This window comes from Phacochoerus africanus, chromosome 10 (assembly GCF_016906955.1).
Source record: "Phacochoerus africanus isolate WHEZ1 chromosome 10, ROS_Pafr_v1, whole genome shotgun sequence".
NCBI classification, from domain to species: domain Eukaryota; kingdom Metazoa; phylum Chordata; class Mammalia; order Artiodactyla; family Suidae; genus Phacochoerus; species Phacochoerus africanus.
Genome location: NC_062553.1, coordinates 118,146,149 through 118,165,639, shown reverse-complemented (window position 1 = coordinate 118,165,639; position 19,491 = coordinate 118,146,149). Strand labels below are relative to the sequence as shown.

Here is a 19,491-nt window from a genome sequence, read left to right as displayed (position 1 = left end):
TGGATTTAAAAAATACACCTTTAACCTGTTTTCAGGAGACAAATCTTAAATTTTAGAATGCAGAAAAGTTTAAAGTGAAAGATATACAAAAACTAGCAGAGTGGCTATGTCAATATCCATGTAGATATTAGCCAAGAAACAATATAAGAAAGAAAAAGCGGTGTGTCAAGGGTCCTTACAGGAAACAAATGACACACTCAGGATCATTTAAGGAAGGTTTATTTACAGAACTAATTACAAATGTGTGTATAGGGTATTAGAGAATTACAAGGATAGTTCTGTGACCCAGAACTAACAAGAGGGGAACTGTACCTCCCTTAAGCTCCAAGAGACAGAAGAAGGTAACTGAGATCTTGAGGGCGAGAGAACTCTTCCGAATTCACCTTGAGTGAGGCAATGACTTCTGAGGTAAGGGTATGTACACTGGTTCACTGTCAAGGCACACGTCCAGTTCAAGGCAATCTCTGATGGAGGGGGCCGGGGAACATAAACACTTAGCTCACTCTTTTCCACCATACAGTCTCCTTCCGTCAGCTGTAAAGTCCTTCATGGGGTGGTATCAACTCAGTCATACTCTCATCTGAAATGAAAAACATAATCCACCCCCGAATTCTTCATATATGGCAGGGGAAGAAAAGAAACACATAACAAAACATAATCATAGTTTTATAAGGCCTGTGTTTTAGCCAGTCATGAGGACGAGGTTCACAAGCGTAGCTGCTTTCTTCCACCATCCATTCTGGGTTTCTCTCTCTTTGCTTGCCACCTAAGCTGAATGGAATTCTTTACCAGGTAGGGTGACCCAAGCATTCATTCTTGTACGATGAATCCCAGTGGAGGTCCTTTTTGGGTTACTCTGTTTTGTTTGCTTTTTTTTTTTTTTTTTTTTTTTACTGTACTACTAGCCAAGAGAATAAGAATAAGCATCATGGTGAATGTCATACAATCCATATATATTCCACATTTCACTTATTCCATTGTGTAGCAGCAATTCAATTTCCCTCTGTTAAAAGGGATCTTTTACCCCTGTCAGTAGCAATCCCCTCTCTCTGTTGGTTAGTGACAGAAAAAGCCCAACATTCCAGCAAGCAGTGTCCACTTCCAATTCATTGAAACCATGTTTTCTAGGAAGCATTCATCCCTCGAATACTAAAACCTCCAAAACCACTAAGTCCAAAGTTTCAAGGAAAAAATTCCTCAAGTGGGTCATTAGGCATAATAAGAACCCAACACAAATGCATACGTATGTACACAGCAACTCTCCTCATAATAGCCAAAAAAACCGGAAACATCTCCAATGTCTATCGACAGTAGAATGGATACATAAATGTGGTCTATTCATAAAGTAGAATAGTGTATAGCAATGAGAATGAAATGAACAACTAACTGCTCCAGGTAATAACATGGATGAATTCTGCAATGTTAAAAAAGGAAGCCAGACATGAAAGAATATATTAGGTAATCAATTTATATAAAGCTTAGCCACTGTTGTTTCCTGGTGGTCTAGCAGGTTGAGGATTCGGCATTGTTACTGCTGTGGCGAGGGTATGATCCTTAGCCCAGGATGGAACTTCTGCATGGAGTGGGTGCAGCCAAAAACAGATAGATAGCTAGCTAGGAAGATAGACGATAGATAAATAGGAGTTCCTGTTGTGGTTCAGCAGAAATGAATCCAACCAGTCTCCATGAGGATGTAGGTTCAATCCCTGGCCTTGCTCAGTGGGTCGGGGATCCTATGTTGCTGTTGTGTGGGTCGGCAGCTGTAGCTCCAATTCGACCCCTAGCCTGGGAATTTCCACATTCCGTGGGTGTGCCCCTAAAAAGCAAAAAAAAAAAAAAAAAAAGATAAATGTTAACCACTGTCAAACCTAATTTTTTGCTATTAGAATTCAGGACAGTCAACTTTGGGAAGGAAGAAGAGTAATGACTGAAAAGGGACATAGTTATTGATGTGGATGGAAATTACATAGTTATCTTCACTTATATTTATGTGTTTTTATATATGTATGCTATGCTTCTATTAAAAAGCTTATTTTTGAAACAACTCATATAATTGCCCTCTTGTGTATAATGTATAATTTTTCTGGATGCTTTTAAGTTGTTTTTCTTAGTTTTATCAGTTTAACAATAATGTGCTTAGCTGTGACTTTTTTTTTTTTTTTTAGGGCCGTACCCAAAGCACATGGAAGTTCCCAGGCTAGGGGTCAAATCAGAGCTACAGCTGCTGGCCTACACCACAGGCACAGCAATGCTGGATCCAAGCCCCATCTGCGACCTATACCACAGCTTGCAGCAACGCCAGATCCTTAACCCACTGAGCGAGGTCAGGGATTGAACCTTTGTCCTCCTGGATGTTAGTCGGATTTGTTTCTGCTGAGTCATGATGGGAACTCCCTATGTGTGATTTCATTGTAATTTCCTGCTTGTGATTTATTGAGCTTTAGGGATTTGTAGTTTTATGCTTTTTACCAAATTTGGAAAAATGCCACTAGTATTTTTTCTTACAAAATTAGTCACATAGAAAATTGAGGGAGTACTTTCACCTCTACTTTGCATAACTTTTGGGGAAGATGGCACTGTATATTAAGTACTGATTTTAGGCGTATACTTCATTCTTTACATCAGAATTCCCAATTCGCAGGTTATTGTATCCTGGATGGCCTCATAAATGGAACCAGTGTTCCAATGTGTTCTCTCCAAGTTCTTGTCTAGCCTGTCAACTCATAAGACTCTGACAACGAACCAGTGTATACCCTTGCCTTGGGCCATGTCTCCTAAAGTTCTTCCCCATGGAAGGATTTCCTTTTACTATTACTATCAAGGCCACTAATGAGTGTTGTTGTGTGGTGACCACTCAAATCCAGCTATTGCCAGCTTACTACAGGTCCTTTCATGAAAGAAGAGGACACACACTGTTTTCTCTCCTATTAATTGTTCTGAGGAACTCATCACGAAGCCAGTTTATCTGGGTTGGGGGAGAAGTGATGCAGGAGTAGGAGCAAGGACTATAGGAGTCTGAGTCATCTGCTCATTTAGTTTAGTTGTGGCCGTGCTTCCAGTCTCATGGGGAGTGGACTGCTGCTGTGCTCATTCTGATGTATGGTTTGATGAATCTGATAATACCAGCTCATGACGGGCAGTTTTACTGTTCACATGGCCAACTGATATCCTCCTGTGATCAGTGTTCCATCTCTACCATGTAGCAGCAACAAATCAGGAGCTGCTTTTCAAAGAAACAAAACAAAACGTTGTTGGCTGAGGAAGATGCATCCTTACTCCAACTGAAGGGTCTGTGTTGTAATTCTCCTACTGGAACTAACCCAAGGCTTCATGTAACATCGCTACTGTATGACCTACCAATACCATTGGAAGTATGATTGGGCAACCAATTATAAGGCCCAACCTGCAAGATAGTTTTCTTTGGGTCCCACTCAAAACTATTAGCCTTACAGTTACCCAGAAAACAGGTTTGAGCCGGCCACTCAAATGTATTTTATTTGGTTGTCTCCAGAACTCAAAGAGGACTGCTACATGGTTTCCCTTTTTCTTTGTTGTAGTGGTAGAAAACACAACTAGTCATCACTTACTTGAATGGATATCCTAATATGTCTCAGACCACTGCACCCCTAGAAAGTTGTGACAGGTGCTGGAAGTTTTGTAAGATTTATCTTGCATCTTCTGGCAAGCATATGTCTTGCCAAAGCGTGTATGCTGCTTGCTACTCCCTGCTCATTAGGTTCATTATTAACATAATTTAATTGCCATAATAGACCAGTGTGATAGCACGTGGCACAGTGATATCATCCGGATCCCTTCACACCATAGAGACAACAGGAAAGTTGACACAGCCCTGAGACAAGACAGGGTTTACTATTGTCCCTGACATTTAAATGCAATCTGCTTCTGACTTTCTTTGGAATGGGGTGGGGGCAGGGCGCATTTCCAGCTCAATACCTGTGTATCATGTCAAAGTCTATGTTAATTTCCTCCAATGAAGACATCACACCTGGAACAACTGCAGTTGGTACCCTACATGATTAAGCTTTGCAGTAATCCCCCGTCATTCTTCACTACCCATATGGTTTTATACTGTCATCCATATGACCCATCTGGTGACCACACGGGGAATTAAAAATGGGAATATGGTATGAATCACCATGCTGTCATGGTGGCACTAACTTCTCTACTGCTTTTCTTTTACTGTCTTGAGAAGGTGTGGTAGCAAGTAGTTCTTAACTTCTATGTAGTTCTTTCCAACAATAATAACACTCACTCCATTGGTCAGGAAACCAAAATGAAGACTGCTTCAGTTATTAAAATATACTCTCACTACATATCCAGGACTAGAGAAATAACCATAGCATGGGTCTCTCTGGGCATACTGTTGGCCAGACTCAGGCCAGGTCACTTGACTTTCTTTGGCCCCCTATTCTAACTGATAAATGGCCACTGGAGAAGGATGAGGACAGATTCCCTAATTTGCTCACTGAAATTAGCTGGGGAGCTTAAAAACTCAAATGTCTGGGTCTCACTCCCATAAATTATCTGTTAACTGGCCTGGGGAATATCCTTGGCTTTAGAATTCTAAGGTGCTCTTATGACAGACAAGTTTGGGGACTACTGGATTAGGGGAAGATTCATGGTTATAACACTGTGGCTGCATTGCTGGGTTCTTCCTCAAAGGGACCAAATCTCTCCCTATGATCAAGAAGAACCAAGTCTAAACTGGATGAAATACTTCAAATTTAGCTACAATAACACTAGTTAGTTTACGTCTGAGATTTTTTTTCCCACCTGTATGTCGAGCACATTAATAGGTTAGTTTATTTCATTTCCAGGGATCTCCTTATCATTTAGCCATCCGTTACTACTTTTCCCTGTAGGTCAAAACAGTTTGTTTGCTTATTATAATTCTGCCCACCTTCTCTCCGATGGTTATATGTCATCATGTGGTTTATACCACTTTGGAATTCTATTATTCCCACTCTCAGGAAACTCAATTCTGCCACAGCATTCATCACCAGTGCAGTTCTCAGTGACTTGGTGAAGGCTGAGGATGCCTAGGAGCCTTTGTACCCCTTCCTCGTGGTATGCCAGGGAATTTCTGATATTTTGAAATTGCTATTTCAAATACTTTCTCTAGGCCATTTATTTTTAGGGCCACTTATTACTTGTAGGCAATTACTGAATCAAAGCCTCATCCTAGCTAACTATTGATGGCAGCATATTAAATCTCAGTTCTCAGGTGAGTGCATCTATGCCAATAAATTTGCCTTGATCAAACCTATATCTGTTCCGCCTTGGTGTAACACCCTTAGAACACACTTCCAAATACACTCCCCAGGTTCCTACTGGTCAAAACAGCAAGGTCTTTAACTCCTCTGTAGGTTATCTAGTGCCAGAGCAGGCTGCATGCGTCTCTGATGGGAAGGCTCTGCTGACTTTTAACTGGAGGAACTGGGAGGTGGTGAGGGTAAATTCTGAGGACAATAGGAATCAGCTTATGAGAAAGATACAGCCACTGAGAGCCTCTATGCAGAGGAGGTTGGTTTCCTCAGCAAAGGAAGCTCAGGGGAATGTTGGGGTTCAGAGTTCTCAGCCTCAATCTTGTCTGCCCAAATGTCCCCGGTCTAAGTCTTAGGGCCCCACTCCTTCCACACCAATACTAACCTTAGTTCAAGAAAACTGGAGAAACTGAACATTTAATTGAGCTATGAATCAGCCTTACCTGCCCAGTGTTTATAGAAGATGAGATTCCAAAGCTACAGTGGAGGAGTTCTGATCTCCTGCAACATTCTGAATTGTATATTTGTAGTTTTATGTTTGTAAGAGAAGCCTGGTAGATTCACGATCTTTCTAATTGCTATGGTTACCATGATGACATTGCCCTCCCCCCTTCATTCCATCCCATGGTAACCCTAACAGTACTGCAAGCCATGGATTACTACCTGTGGTGCCTTTCTCTATGGCAACAAGGTTATCCTTGTAATTGATTTTACATGTGTGTATGTGTATATATAATCCAATCCCAGAATCCCATTTTGAGAGTCCATTTCCTGTGACAACTCCTAGTACCAATTATTCTATCAGTAAAAAGAAATAGAAGGCATACTCGAAATAAGAAAGGAAAAAAATTGGTAAAATACATATATTAAAATTAATGATTTTTTCCAAAAGACACCATTAAGAAAATGAAAAGACAAACCATGTTATGGGTGCACCTCTATTTGAACAAGAACTCATATCCAGAGTAAAGTCCTAAAATTCAATAATAAAAAGATTCATAACTCAACAGAAATGAGTAAGTGACCTGAACAAGCACTTCAAAAAAGAGAACCTCCAAATAGCAAATAACTTAAGATGGTGCTCCGCCCCAGCAATCACAGGGAAAATGTAAATGAATGCCAAATGAGACACCACTACACACCCATCAGAATGGCTCAAGTTAAACAGACCACCAAGTGCAGAACAAGACAATTCCATATACTGCTGGTGAGAACATAAATAACGAACCTTGGAAAACTGTCATTCTTTACAAAATTTCAATCTACCTCAATGACAAGGAATTTTAATCCTAAGTATTCTCTCATTTGAAATGTCTACTCATGTACCCTAAGCAACATGTGAAAGAATGCTTGTGGTACTCTTATTGGTTAGTAGCCCCAAAGCAGAACAATTCAAATAGCCACAACAGAATGGATAAATAGAGTTAGTTTATCCATAGGATGTAATATAGCAATGAATATGAACGGACTACTTCTACAAACAACACAGATGAATCTCACAAATAATAATGGTGACATACACAATCTTATTCATGTAAGACTCAAACCCAAGCAAAAATAGTCAATGTTTAGAAGTTAGTATGAGGATCACACTTGAGGAGGAGGGATAGGATAGTTATTGCGAGGTCACATATGGGGTTTCCATATAACTGCTCATATTCTAGTTCCTGGGTGGTGGATATAGTGGTATTTTTACTTTATGACAGATACTTCATTCATTTCTCGTGTGCTGTATTTCAGTTTTTTAAAAAGATGGTCCTAATAAGATTGGGAACTACTGGATGGGCCTCCTTGCGCCTTTCCATCAATGCAAATACTTATTCCTTCAAGGTCCAGCTCAGATTCACAGCCTACTTGAAGCCCAACCACATGAGCTAGAAATGATTTCTCTCTCTGCTTGGTTTTTATGACATTTCTTGTGAGATAGTAAAATAGTAGAAATGATACAGGCTAAGGTGCTTGGGCTTTAATTTGTAAGGCAAAATAAGCAAGTGAGTGACATGGTCATATTTGTATCTGCTCACTGAGAATCTGTTTAGCTAATTTTACTTATTATATTTATTTGAATATGCAAGAAAATATAAAAATTATGTATACACATGTAAATATAGTATGTTAGACTGTTATAATATTTCCTCCCTATGAATCATGCCGCCTTTGTTTATGCCTCTTTGCAATGTGCCTTTGCCACTTTAACTATCAAAAGGCAGTTTATTTCCCAACTCTTAAATCTATACTATCCTTGTGACTTGTTTTGACCACTGAATGCATTAGATGTGACTCTGTGCAACTTCTTTAGATGAAGTTTAAAGAGGCTTTGCAGCTTCCTTTTTCACCCTCTGGAACACTGCCCTGGGCCACTATGCTATGAATAAGTCTGGGATGAAAGGCCATATGAAGGAAGCCATGTGAATAAGTCAACAGAAACACAACAGAAAAACTTTCTGGCCAAAACACAGCATGGTGAGAAATAATACAGCATTATTGTCTTAAGCCATTAGATTCTGTGGTGGATCTGTAGTGCAGGAATAGATCATCTAGTCTGTTGTGGCAGAGACTGCTATTGTCTCTCAATGTCCTTTCTTCGCTTCTTCCTTCCCAGGTTTTGGCCCACTGCTACATGGCAAGGACTATATTTCCTACCATCCCATGGACATGGGGCCATGTGACTACATTTTGGCCCACGGGCTATAAGTGGAAATGATGGCTGCAATTTTGGTGATATGGCCTTAAAAGAAAAAGTATACTGTTTTTCCATTTCCCATTCCCAGATATCATGGCAGGAGCTGGAACAATTATCTTAGGCCATGAAATAGAAGCCGCATATTGGGTATAGCAGACCAACAAGCTAGAAGGGGCCTGGGTCCCTAATACCTGAGGCTGCTGTACCAATCTTGAACTGATTATCCCTGGACTGTTACAGAAGAGAAAAAATAAACTTCATTTTTTTTTGTCTTTTTTGTTGTTGTTATTGTTGTTGTTGTTGTTGTTGTTGCTATTTCTTGGGCCGCTCCCGCTGCATATGGAGGTTCCCAGGCTAGGGGTCCAAGCGGAGCTGTAGCCACTGACCTAGGCCAGAGCCACAGCAACGCGGGATCCGAGCCGCGTCTGCGACCTACACCACAGCTCACAGCAACGCCGGATCGCTAACCCACTGAGCAAGGGCAGGGACCGAACCCGCAACCTCATGGTTCCTAGTCGGATTCGTTAACCACTGCGCCACGACGGGAACTCCTCATTTTTTTTTTTTAAATTTTGGTCTTAAAGCAACCAAACCTATATCCCAAGTAATATGTATTTCCCATTATTTTCCCCTTATAGTTATCTACAAATACATAGGCATACATATACATCTATGAGTATAAATATTTTGAGTGTAAACATGCACACACAAATATGCAAACACTTATGTGTGCTGCTGCTGATGTTTCAAAGACTGGGATCATGCTATACACACTTCTTCATCTTGTTTTTTGTCATTTAGCAATAATATCTTGTAGAATTCATTACTTTTCTTTTGATAGGATGCATAAACTAAATCATTCAACCATTTTCCTATTAATGAGTTTTCACTTTGTTACTTGTTTTTTTGCTACTATGGATGATGCTACAATGAATATTCTTATAGGTAGATCCTTATGTATTTTATTTCTACAGGACAGATTCCCAAGAATGATATAGCTAGGACAAAAGATATTTGTAGTTTAAAAAAATTTAACACACGTTGCCAGACTATTTTGAAATAGGTTGAAAAAGCTCACAACTATACCAGCAATGTGTAAAAAGACCCTTTGACTTGGATCCCTGCTGGCAATAGGTGCTACTGGTCATTACACATTTTGCCCAGTCTGAAAAGATGTCTTCCTTCATAAGAGGAGAAATGCACGATTTAAAAAAACTATATGAAGATCAGACATTTTGACTTACCACTTCCAAATCCAAAAGTTTGATAACATACTTTAATGAGAGTGCTATGGGGACACTCTTACGTGTTTATATAACACTTATAGGGGGAAATTTGGCAAAATCTACCAAAATCACACACATATACATATATACCCTTTGATCCAGCAATCTAATTTCTGTGAAATATGGAACATGTGAGACAAAATTACATACAGCATTATTCACTACCACAGTGTTTTTAAAAGCAAAAGACTGAAATCAATGCAAATGTCTATCATAAGCGCTGGTAAAATAAATTCTGGCATTCTTGGAAATACTAGGCAGCAATAAAGGATAAGGACTCTCACTACGGAGCTACTTAAATAACTTGAGTTGTGAAACATACTGCATTTTATGATAACCTATGTTTTGTTTTGTTTTGTTTGTTTGTCTTTTCTAGGGCCACTTCCCACAGCATATGGAGGTTCTCAGGCTAGGGGTCAAATCAGAGCTATAGCCACCGGGGCCTACACCACAGTTACAGCAACGCCAGATCTGAGCTGCGTCTGCGACCTACACCACAGCTCACGGCAACGCGGGATCCTTAACCCACTGAGCAAGGGCAGGGATCGAACCCACAACCTCATGGTTCCTACTCGGATTCGTTAACCACTGCACCATGACAGGAACTCCAATAACCTTTGTTTTTTTTAAAAAAAACAGCCTTAAAAAAATGAGAATAAAATAAACTTGTATTTGTATTCAAAAGCTCTGGGAAAATACATGAGAACTAATAAAAGTAGTTTTGAGATGTGTGGCACTGCCATGGGAAATGGGCGGACGGGAAATCTGTGGAGGAAACTTCAACTCAAAACATAAATATCTATCTATCTAGATACACACTGCACACATTACCATTTGAATGAATTACTCCTCAAAAAGAGAAGAAAAAGGAAAAACACTTCCAGCAGAGTGAATTCCACAGTTTCCCTTATTTGAGTGAATTTACCTATCTGATCTACTCTTTCCTCAACTATAAAATAGGGATAAGATCTGCTTCCCAATGCTTTGGCAAGCACCAAATTAGAAGTGTGCCCAGCCCAGTGCCTGTTACACAACAGGCACTTAATGTTAGTTGAATAATGATAATAATAAAAGTGGTTTGCCAGTCTGTTAGGCCTAATTGGCATCTCATTATTTTAATTTGTATTTTTCCTGTTTCTTCAGATTTTGAGCATCTTTTCCGATCTGGATTTACTCTTTGCTGAGTTCATACTCTTTGCCCACCCATTTTTCTGTAAAATTGCTTGTTTCTTTGATGTAAATTTCTAAGAGCTCTTTTAATATTATAGATGTTAAACTTCATTGTAAATATTTTTCTAAACTTACTGTACATCTGTTAACTATGTGTATATTTTTGCATACAAGTTATTTTTTATACTGAGAAATGTCTTTTTTGAGAAGAACATGTATTCTACTGTTGTTGGATGAAATATTCTATACATGTCAATTAGGTTCAGTTGATCAATGGTATTGTAGAGTTCAGCTCTGTCCTCACTGACTTTCTGCCTTCAGATGCTGAAAGAAGGGTGATGAAGGGTCCAGCTATAAGAGTGAATTTGTCTATTTCTCCTTGCAGTTCTATCAGTTTTTGCCTTAGCACCTTAATGCTCTGTCGTTAGACATACACACATTAAACGTTCTTAAATCTTTTTGGAGAATTGACCCCTTCATCATTATGCTCCTTTCTATCCCTGGTAATTCTCCTTGTTCTGAAAAAATGTTTTTGTCTGAATATAGCAACTATGGTTTTCTTTTGATCAGTATTAGCATAGCAGATCTTTCTCCATCCTTTTACCATTAACCCAGCTCTGTCTTTATATATAAAGTGGGTTTCTTCTTCTTTTTTTTTTTTTGTCTTTTGTCTTTTTAGGGCTGTACTTCAGGCATATGGAGGTTCCCAGGCTAGGGGTCTAATTGGAGCTGCAGACGCCGGCCTATGCCACAGCCACGCCAGATCTGAGCCTCATCTGTGACCTACACTACCAGCTCACGGCAACACCGGATCCTTAACCCACTGAGCGAGGCCAGGGATCGAACGTGCATCCTCATGATTTCCAGTCGGATTTGTTTCCACTGCACCACGAAGGGAACTCCTAAAGTGGGTTTCTTATGTATGGTTCCTGAGAACATAGAGATCTAGTAAGGGATGTTGGCGTCCTCTCTCCAGATTAACCCTGGGTAAGTATGGAAAGGAAGCAAGGGCTTGAGGAGTAAGATCAGAAACTGTGAGGAAACCCTACTTTAGGGTCAAAAGGAAGTTTTTAAGTACGATTCCTGCCGCTATACTCCACTTATCATGCCAATGTGGGAAGATCAGTGCCAAACAACTGATTACTATAGAAATCACCGGTAACAGATCAGGTTTCCCAGGGTACAATAATACAAAGAGTCTGTTAGAGTGTGGGCTGCACAGATACTTTAGAAGAGGGAACATTCACTCCTCCACTCTCTCCTCAAACCTCCAGGGTTTTGGTGGATTGTTACAGCCTTCTGCTGCTGGATTACGAGTCTCAAGGCAAATCTTTACCAGAGGTGTTGTCCAGGGAAATAGAAACCAACAGAGATAGAGCATTAAAGCACTTCTGTGGTGCCTGGAGTTCTGTGTTCTCTGTTCCTTAAACTTGTGGGAAGGGATAAAGCTAGGGGTCTGTCCTTTTGCTCATCTTCCACATCCATTAATCAGAAAGAACAGTAGAGAACATGAATTTAAAGACCAAAATATGTAGACACAACAAATTAAATGACATATACCAACAGAAGTAGAATTATAGGAAGAGATACTTAATTAAAAAAATTTAAAATAGAATAATTTTAAAAACAATTCAATTATTCATTCAACAAATTTCCATGAGTACCTACCAAGTGTCAGACACTGAGGATTCATCAGTGAACAAGATAGACAAAAAATTTTGTGTATTTTCTAGTGGTGGGAAATGGCCTAAGGGACAGAGACAAAAACATACAAACAACTAAACAACTAACTAACCAATAAACTATTTTGAAAAGTAATACTTGTTTACAAAAATAAGGCAGTGTAAAGCAGACTGAAACTGCTGATAAGGGTCACAATTTTAAAATGAAACTGATCCTAAAATAGGAGCCAAGAAGATGCTGAGTGGGAGGCTACTAAGTATGAAGAAGGAACAAGAAATCATAAGAGAATCATAGGAGACTATTAGGTATAAAACTGCAAGTTTAAAGATCACAGATGGATAAATAGCAGGGTAGAGCAAAGTTTATGTTGCTTTGGAGGTACAGAATTTTAATGTTTTTATGAAGTTAAAATTTCTAGGAGTTCTGTTGTGGAATATTTTCCTTTGAGGTGGGTTCCTAGTGCTTTGATGTTTGAGAAAACCTTCATTCAGAGATCTTTTAGGTTTATAATTAAAATATTTTAAATTATAATATTGTACATGGTAAGAAATTCAAATAAAAGGAAAGTAAAAGACCTCACCAACTCTCCCCCATTCTCCTTTCCACAGAAGTAATCATTTTTTGGTGTGTCTCTTTCCAGAAATTTCCTATGCATAATCAAATGCATGTGCATAGTTTTAAAAATTAATAAGTACAATATTATATATTTTCTGAAAATTGCTTTTTTCACATATATGGACCTACTCTAGAGATTGAGGTTTTAAAGGACAGTAAACCAGGCCAGACTCAAGGTAAATCTGTGACCTACACTGCAGCTGGCTGGCGATCGAACCTGCATCCTCATGGATCCTTAACCCACAACGGGAACTCCAAGTGTCTATTTACTTTTTAACTATAATCTCTTTTTAGTCAGTGACTGCAAAAGTGGCATCTCTAAGCGCACTCATAGAATTATAGGGGTGAAAGGTCTTTTTCAAGTTTACCACGTGCCTACCTATTCTATCACGTATCTTTAGGAATTTTCTATTAGGGTCTATATACTTCTTGTTTTCAACACCAGAAAGTATTATGGAAGGTGATTTTTAAACAGTTTTACCGTTTGTTATTAATTTACAGATACCAGTTTTGTTTCACTTGTTTATTTCCAGTTTGCTGCATTTCCTCTTAATACTGTGGGTAAGGCAGAGTAGTTAAAATGTAGTTCCTCTTAAATAAAGGGGAAGTATGAGAACACCAAACACCAAAATCAAAATCCTTTTTTTAGAGAAAGTTTTGTTTATCCCTTTAAAAATGTTTGAATAGATAAACCAACAGTTAATAAAAATCCTTTCAAAAATTTGTTTAGTTTCCTATGTAATAATCACTAATTTAACACCAAACTTAAATCATTAATTTGAGACCAGGAGAAAAAGTCTCCTCTCAATTTGTTTAAAGATCGTAGATGGTCCATTAATTTCATCTTACAGTTCCAGTCTATCAGTGTGCAATTCCTTATACATCTCTCTTACTTTGGATTTCTTATTTCCTTGATAACATGTCCTACTTCTTGGTCTAATCCTGCTTTAGGTGGTGTATATATCTTCCATTAGCTTCTTGAGAAAGGATGCATGAACTCTATATTTGAGAACTTTTAGGTCTGAAAATAACTTTATTCTAACTTTATACTTGATTGAAAGTTTGGCTTGTACAGAATTCTAAATTAGAAGTAATTTTCCTGGGAGTTTCTGTTGTGGCTCAGTGGTTAACGAACCCGACTAGTATCCATGAGGACGAAGGTTCGATCCCTGGCCTCACTCAGTGGGTTAAGGATCCAGTGTTGTTGTGAGCTTTGGTGTGGGTGGCAGACGGGGCTTGGATCCTGCATTGCTGTGGCTGTGGTGTAGGCCAGCAGCTACAGCTCCAAGTAGTCCCCTAGCCTGGGAACCTCCGCAGGTGTAGCTCTAAAAAGACAAAAGACAAAAAAATAAAGAAGTAATTGTCCTTCAGAATTCTCCCTTATCCTTTTGCTCCCAGAGTTATTATCAAAAAACCCAAAACATTCACCTCTGTATGCCTCATATGAAACCTGTTTTTTTCTCTCTCTAACTTGTACAATCTCCTCTTTGTCTTTCTACTCATTATCTTTTTATACAAAGAATGGGGAGACAGGAGATACAGAAAAAAGAGCTCCAGAAATCAGCATGGGGTCCCCTTAAGCATTTTATACTTACAGCAATTTTAATTAGGTCCCCAAGAACCACCTGTGATTAACGTTGACACATGGCTCTATCATACAGGCTGTGCAGGCCTAGAACAACCATTGTGCAAAACAAAACGAGGTACAGCTATAATAAAAAAAGATGTTGACAGTGATCCAAAAATAATAATTATAACAAAGATAATCGCTGTACATGTTTATCTGCTAGTACTGTTTCAATTACTTCATGTATTAATTGATTGAATTAGTATATACAATACAGCCTTAAGAAGGTAGGTATTATCTACATTCTTATGGGTTATATAATTTACCCTGGCAGAGCCAGATTTCTAGTCCAAACTACCTAGCTCCAGAGTCTTGTGGTCTTAAGATTATGCTATGTACACTACCTTCCAGTAGGAGGCAGTAATCATTTTTTGTTGTTTTGTTGCTTTTAGGCATCTTTTCTTGACAAAATAAAGAGTTGGCAAACCTATGTTGACTTTCTCCATTAAAAAATTTATTGGTTGGTGAAATGTGAAAGCCTGGAAATCATCAGTTTATAGGGCCAGGAGAGAACAAGGAAATGAAAATTTGAGAGAGGATAACTAATGGAGCAAAGGAGGATGCTCTGATATTTGGAGGATGAGTTCTAAAACACGGAGCAGTTAGACTTTGAAGGACAGGGCAGACGCTAAGTACAGGAGGAATTATAGCCACATTTGGAGATGATGGTGACTAAAAATCAAGGTTATGTGAGCCCCAAATAAGCCTGGTAGTATCAGTTAGAAGGCTTAATAAGTAAGTAATACAGAATGGTGAAGATATAGAACCACTTTTGTGAGGAATGGGGAAAATTAAATCTAGGAATAGACTGACAGACCAGAAAACAGAGATGGTGTCAACACTAAGTATCTTGAAGAACTCTCGGAATGCTGGGAGGAAGGCAGTGGTGATATAAACAAATATATGAAGTTGTGGTCAGAAGGTAGGGGTTCTGAATTTAAGATCGCAAAGGCAGAGTAAATATTCATTGATGATGATGAAGATGATACTGATGATAACAACAATTCATTTAGCACACTGAAGAAAATTAGTTATGGCGTCTCTGCTGTGGCACAGTGGGTTAAGAATCCAACTGCAGCATCTCATGTGGGTAAGATCCCCTGCCCAGTGCAGTGGGTTAAAGGATCTGATGTTGCCTCAGCTGTAGTGTAGGTCACAGCTGTGGCTTGGATTCAGTCCCTGACCTGGGAACTTCTATATGCTGAAGGTGCGGCCATAAAAAATTAATTAGATCTAGTTATATCAATCATTACCATCAGCATATTACCGATGAGAAACTGAGGCCCTAAAGAATTTTCAAAAACCTGCTTACGTTTTTCCTAGAACTAGTCAAGATGACTCTGAAAATCACCTGGCGTAGGAAAAGGCCTGGCATTTCTCAAGAAACTTTTGAAGCAAATAGTGGATCTTAACTATTGTTAATATCTTGCTGGGTGTTAACAATTATTATAAAGTTGTAGCGTTATGATAGTGTGGTAATGTCATTGAGGTCGTACAGATTGACCAATGGAAAAGAATAAAATGATCCATGGATATGTAGAAATCTGATTTGAGATTGATGACATTACAAACCATAAGAGTTAAACTGTTCAATAAATGCTGCCAGAACAACTAATTGTTCATATATAAAATAAATAAAATTAGATCTCTGCCTTAGGCACAAAAATAGTAGGTTGATTAAAAAAAAATAAAGAAGGAGTTCCTGCTCTGGCACAGTGGGTTAAAGATCCAGCACTGATGCAGCTGTGGTGTAGGTTGCAGCTGCAGCTTGGATTTGATCCCTGGCCCAGAAATTTCCATATGCCATGGGAATGGCCAAAAAAAAAAAAAAAAAAGAAAAGAAAAAGAAGAATAAAGTATAAAAAAATGTGAAGAATAAAAGCTTAAAACTTTTAGCAAAAAGATAGATGAATATCTTTGTGATTTTGAGGTAGGAAAGTATTTCTTTTCTTTTTTTCAGGAAGGATTTCTTAAGCCAGACTCCAAAAGCACAAAATATAAAGGAAAAGATGAATAAATGTGACTACATTCAAACTAAATTTGAGTATAAGAAAAAACACCAGGAGTTCCCGTCGTGGCGCAGTGGTTAACGAATCTGACTAGGAACCATGAGGTTGCGGGTTCGGTCCCTGCCCTTGCTCCGTGGGTTAACGATCCTGCGTTGCCATGAGCTGTGGTGTAGGTTGCAGATGTGGCTCGGATCCTGCGTTGCTGTGGCTCTGGCGTAGGCCGGTGGCTACAGCTCCGCTTGGACCCCTAGCCTGGGAACCTCCATATGCCGCGGGAGCGGCCCAAAGAAATAGCAAAAAGACCAAAAAAAAAAAAAAAAAAAGAAAAAAAAAGAAAAAACACCAAAAACCAAGTCAAATAAAAGACACAGACTGGAAGATGAGAGGCAACCACTACAGGCAATGGTTTACTACTATGCAGAAAACATCAATCAATGAAAAAGATGAGCAAAGCAATAGAAAAATGGGCAAAGATGTCCAGAGATGTCCTGGAGGCATTTGGGATTAGAAACATCTGGGTTGGAAACAGAGACTTGGGCTATAACAACTTACTGATCATACTTGAATTCATAGGACTAGGTGAGTTGATAGAAGGAAAGAATGTAAAGAAATGAAACATCTGGGCCTGGCTAGGACATAAGGCAAGCAGAGGATTATCAATCCTCACTCAAGCTCTGAACACTACATAATAACTCCTTTAACCTTATTCACATATTGCTTATTTTGTTTGGCCCTTTCTGGTCATAACTTTAGGCCTTTTAAAGATGGAGTCTAAATACAAGAAATAATCACTAATAAAACCAGATACTGTTGGACACTACATCAGAAAGTGGTCAGATAAGCCTGTCACTTCTATTTAGAACAATATTACCTTTAGCCTCTCTGTTTCATGTACGGCCAAAAAGGCAGGGGTTGTAGAAATGAAATGCAAATTAAAAAATATGAATGAAGCAGAATTTAAATTTTTAAATAAAGGGAATCTAAGAAAATATTCCTTATAATGCACAATAAGAATTTAATGGCTAGGGTTAGGAACTATATCCCTTTATATGCATGTAACGCATCAGAAATAACTAATGTATGGTGTTCCTCCGTGGCTCAGCGGGTTAAGGACCTGGCGTTGCCACTGCTGCACCTTGGGTCACTGCTGTTGGTATGGGTTTGATCCCTGGCCCAGGAACATCCACATGCCAAGGGTGTGGCCAAAAAAAAAAAAAAAGGTGGGGGAGAGGGAATATACATTTTAAAATTTTAAGCCCCTCCCAAAAGTGTTTCATCCTCATAGACTTCCACCCCCTACATTTCTTCTACTTGAAAATGGCAAGCCAGCTGTCCACTACTCAAGGGAAGCCAGTCACAGAAAAACTATATAGAGTATAATTCTTTTTATATGATGTTCAAGAACACGCAAAGCAAGACAGAACAGTGGCGGCGGTGATAGTTAGTAGGTACATAAAGAAGTTCTATGGGGTGTTTGATGTATTCTGTATATTTGGATTTGGGTGGTGATCACATCGAATTGTACAGCCTCTTACTATGTTATATCTCTTAACTGAGGTATGCATTTTTTATTCCTTTAAAGAAAAACTTCTTAGAGGACTTAAGAACCTCACTTAACACAGCTTGTTTTGTTCTTGTCAAGACAACAAAGCCTCTAGTTAAGAAACAAACTTTTAGTGACCCCCAAGCTTTTCTTACACCTTATGGCCCCTTGACCAACACATGCCTGACTCAGCCATCTCCCCAACAAAACAGGCTCAAAGACAAGGATGTCTGAGATCATCATTTTCAGAATAAACCCATCAAACCAAAAGTAAGCACCCAAGAGGAAACTGACAATAAATCCTAATGTAAACACCAACCTTTAAATCATTACTTTGTATATCATCTTCTACACTGCTCTAGCTCATGAACATGAACTTGTATCTAAACACCTTCATAGAAATTTTCATTGTCATTTTACTGTGACAGTTTGGATCGAAGTAAAATGATAGAAAATCAGTTTATCTAGGTTTAAACTAACTCTCTTACTGATAATTTTTTTTTAGTGAAGGACGACCACAAATATTAAACAGTCCAAGGAATGAAAAGTTGCTTTAAAAATAATTTCTTCACTTTCACACTTTAGGATGAAAATACTAATGGAAAAATGAAAAATAAAACCTGGCTGTTACATTAAATCATACAAGATGAAATATTGCACATTGCACAGTTTATTGTTATTGTATGTTGTTGGTCAAGTGGGGCTGAGCACTGTAAAGTGGCAGTGTATTGAGATACACAACATGCAATCAGCAAGTGCATTACTTTGGATATTTTACTTCAACAAAAACAAGAAACAAAGGCATGTCAAGGAAGGTGCTTCAAGAGACTGAAGTGTCTCCTTTCACCCTTTAATTATTTTTTTCAGGTGCTAATAAAAATAAATAAAAATTGAACATCTCCACCGACACTTGCGATTGTAGCAGAAGCCTTGCAACATAAAATGAAGGGAACCATCAACCTTTAATACCCTTTTACACTTTCGTAGTTTTAGCCAACCTAAAAAAGAACTGATCTGCAGAAGGAGCTGAAATTATCCAAGGAAAGACTCTCACGGGTCTCGACTGAGAGTGGCAAGGAGCCTCAGAGCAGCGTTGCACTAAACAAACAAGGGGCAGAGCTGGAAGCAGTTCCTAGTTTAGGTAAAGTTATTTTAACTTCTTTCTTAAAGCCCGGCCTGAAGGAATGACAGAGCGAAATAAGGCACCGCGAGTGTAGAGGGGAAAGATGCTCTTAGGTGAATGCAATCCTGGGGTCGCGGCTGAGAAGACGCCGAGATGAGAGGAGTCGAAGTAAAAAAAGATGCCAGGAGAAACTCACTTTTGAAAGGCACCATCCAGTTACAGAGCACTCTCACGTGCTTTATCTCATCCGACACAATATCCTTTCTGCGGGCCTCCAGCGTCCGCAGATGTAAAAGGCCCACTGTGAGGGCCCTCTGCAAAACTGAGACTCCAAGGCCGGCCTCGCTACCCGTCAGTTCCTGCGGCCGCCCGTGCCCCCGCGGCACCCGCCGGGGGCGCACGTCACTCGCCCACTGCCAATCGGCACTCGGCAGGTCACCTCGGCTTGCGGGCCCGGAGCCCCGCCC

The 19,491-nt window shown here is 39.2% G+C and overlaps 1 long non-coding RNA gene across 1 annotated transcript; it reads right to left on the bottom strand.

Moving 5' to 3' along the window:
• Positions 1 to 202: 202 nt before the first annotated feature.
• Positions 203 to 19,490, bottom strand: LOC125137577 (uncharacterized). Its single transcript, XR_007137441.1, has 2 exons — positions 19,221 to 19,490; positions 203 to 580 (listed from the first exon to the last, which is right to left on the bottom strand). It is a non-coding gene; the product is annotated as an uncharacterized LOC125137577 (long non-coding RNA).
• Between the last annotated feature and the right edge of the window lies 1 nt (position 19,491).